This window comes from Oryctolagus cuniculus, chromosome 7 (genome assembly GCF_051225735.1).
Source record: "Oryctolagus cuniculus isolate XC-2025 breed Fujian yellow rabbit chromosome 7, ASM5122573v1, whole genome shotgun sequence".
Taxonomy (NCBI): Eukaryota; Metazoa; Chordata; class Mammalia; order Lagomorpha; family Leporidae; genus Oryctolagus; species Oryctolagus cuniculus.
Window position 1 is genome coordinate 86,803,441 of NC_142873.1, and position 3,195 is coordinate 86,806,635.

The window sequence follows — 3,195 nt, forward strand, 5'->3', positions numbered from 1 at the left end:
ATAATCTTTTTTCTATTTTTTAAATTTATATTTTGTTAACTAAGACACAAGCAGATATTAGGCCTACACAGGGTGCGGATCATCAGTGTCACTACCTTCCACCTCCTTATCTTGTCCCACTGGACGGTTTTTGGTTATCCTCTATATCATCCTCTATGATAACAATGACCCCTCTAGAACACCTCCTGTAGGACCTGCTTTGGGCTATTGTACAGCTAACTTTTTAATAGACAAGTGGAAGAAGTACACTTTAAGATAACAATAAAAAGTAGAGCATAGTGAATGTTTCATCCAGTAACAGTTGTTTGTTATTGTCAAGCATCACACACTGTACATAATTGTGTGTGTTGCACTTTTATACTCTGCTAGTATAGTAGGTTTGTTTACACAGCATCACCTCAAATGTATGAGTAATGGGTTCTGCTGCAGTGTTAAGATGGATATGGAATCACTAGGCAACAGGCATTTTCAGCTCTAGTGTAGTGTCATGGGACCATGGTTGGATCTGCAGTCCACTGATGATCGAAATGTCTTTATGTGGTTCATAACTGTATTCCAAGACTGGAAACTGCAGCAAACATGACTCAGTAATGTCAAATAATATAACATTTGGATCTCCTAGCAACAGCAAGAGCAACAGCATCACATAGAATTGTATGTTGAAATTCTAATTTGGGGACTTGTTTTGCTCTCAACACTCCTTGCCTGAAATACCATTCATAGGATTAGCACAATGTATGTCATACTGATAAATGTTCATTCTATTTGCAAAAATGAACCATTAGCATGTCCAAAAAGACACAGTTAATAGCATAGCAAAAGCTGAAAGTAAGACTGACAGATTAGATCTTTTTTAAAATTTTTAAATTTTTTAAATTTTTTGACAGGCAGAGTGGACAGTGAGAGAGAGAGAGACAGAGAGAAAGGTCTTCCTTTGCCGTTGGTTCACCCTCCAATGGCCGCCGCGGCCGGCACACTGCGCTGATTGGAAAGCAGGAGCCAGGTGCTTCTCCTGGTCTCCCATGGGGTACAGGGCCCAAGTACTTGGGCCATCCTCCACTGCCTTCCCGAGCGAGAGCTGGCCTGGAAGAGGGGCAACCGGGACAGAATCCGGTGCCCCGACCAGGACTAGAACCCGGTGTGCCGGCGCCGCAGGTGGAGGATTAGCCTATTGAGCCGAGGCGCTGGCCCAGATTAGATCTTAACTACATCTCTTTTATGTGTGGTTGTCTTGCTTTCCATAAATGTTTACCTAAACTTTTGGCTCTGAATATGAGCTTCCTGTCTTTGTTTTGACTTGATATCCATGTATTCTTTTGATCTAGTACCACCACTACATTGATTGTCAAGGTTTACTTTCTTCCTTGACATCTTTGTCACAATCAATTGACTATATACACATTAGCCTCTTTGTGAACTCCGTTCTGCTCCATTGTCCACATTCATATATACTCTATACATTGTTTTTCGGCAATACCAAACTGTTTTGCTTATATAGCTATTTGATAAGTCTTGAAATCACATCAGGTAAATCCTACAATTTTGTCCTTCTTTTAAAAAAATTTGCTTTGGTCACTCTAGGTTCATTGCATTTCTCTGAATTTTAGAAAAAGTTTGGTCTAAAAATATCTTGCTGCAATTTTCATTGACATTGGGTTGAGTATATAAATGAATTCCATGAGGAGTAACATCTAAAAATACTGTCCTGTAATTTAAGAACATAGGTGATCTTTTCATCAATTTAGGTCTTCCTCAAGAGATAAAGACAGGGGCCAGCGTTGTGGCACAACAGGTTGAGCTGCCGCCTGCAGCACTAGTATTCCATATAGGCTCTGGTTCAGGTCCACTGTTCTACTTCCAAGCCAGCTCCCTGCTTGTGTGCCTGGGAAAGCAGCAGCACATTGCCCAAGTGCCCCTGCAACCATGTTGGAGACCTGGAAGAAGCTCCTGGCTTCTGCCACTTGGGGAGTGAACCAGTGGATGTAAGATATTCTCTCTCTCTCTCTCTCTAATTCCACTTTCAAATAAATAAAAATAAATCCTTAAAAAAAAGAAAGAGAAAGAAAGGGCAGGAAGGAGGAGGAAGGAAGGAAGGGTCTACACAATTCAGCTAAACTAGGATTAAGTGAAGGTTGTCATTTATGCCTGAATCTCTCTAAGCTTGGGATTTCAGCTGAAAAACCAAGCCCATCACAGTAACTCCATTGCTACAGGAAGGAGATGGTGTTAAATTCTGTGGAGGCACATGGGCATTAGAGATTAAACTAATTCCCACATTACACTTGAGAACTGGCTGTGCCAATTATATCCTTTGGGTATCTACCTTGTTCATAGCACTTGGGATTCAGCCCAAGATAAGAGATTTCTCATTATAAATTGTCCATGCAAACTGGTTTAAGATTTGAAAAAAAGATTTTGTAGAAGGTTTGACAATTCTTGATACCCTGTTAGGGGGATTCAGCGATCTTTATAAACTTATCCACGCCAAAAATAATAAATATTTAAAAATTAAAATAAATCCAAAATGACTGTAATTGAAATTAACCAAAGTTCCCGATCCATTCTCGTTAAGGAGTACACTAAGGTCAGATCTTTAAAAAGAAATAATGAAAAAAAAGGTTCTAGGTCAAAGGCTACTCAGGCATTTACTTCTCACATTTTTCCCCCCTAGGAGCCTGGCAGGGCTCCCTCCGCCCTGGCACCCAGTCTACGGAAGAGTCCAGTCGACAGTCCACTCCATTCTCAGAACTCATGTGAAGCCAGAAAGCCCAGGGAGGGTCCAAGGTCCAGGCCTGAAGTGTCTTAGGTTTCGTGTTTCCACCTGGTACGCGAAAATCCAGGTGGACCGCTGCATGCGGGCTTGAGTGCCCACCGGGGGCCGGGTTTGGCTGTCCCAGAAGGAGCTGCAGCCCCAAGACCGCCAGACAGGGTTGGCCCCCGGGGCGGCTCTGAAGCCTGGAGCCCACGCCCTGGCACAGAGCAGCGGCGGCTCCTGTGCAAAGCGAAGAGCTCGGAGGGGGTCAGTGCGGGCTGCTTAGGGTGAACCGGCGGGTCGCGAAGGGTGCCAGAGCCCCGGGGCCAGCGCCAAGTCCCTTCCGACGGCCTCCCCGGGCCCCGCCGCCCCTCCTGAGGGGCGGTCCAGAAAGGGCGTGGTGCGGAACGCGGGCTACTGGAAGGAGGGTCACGAGGGAAAGC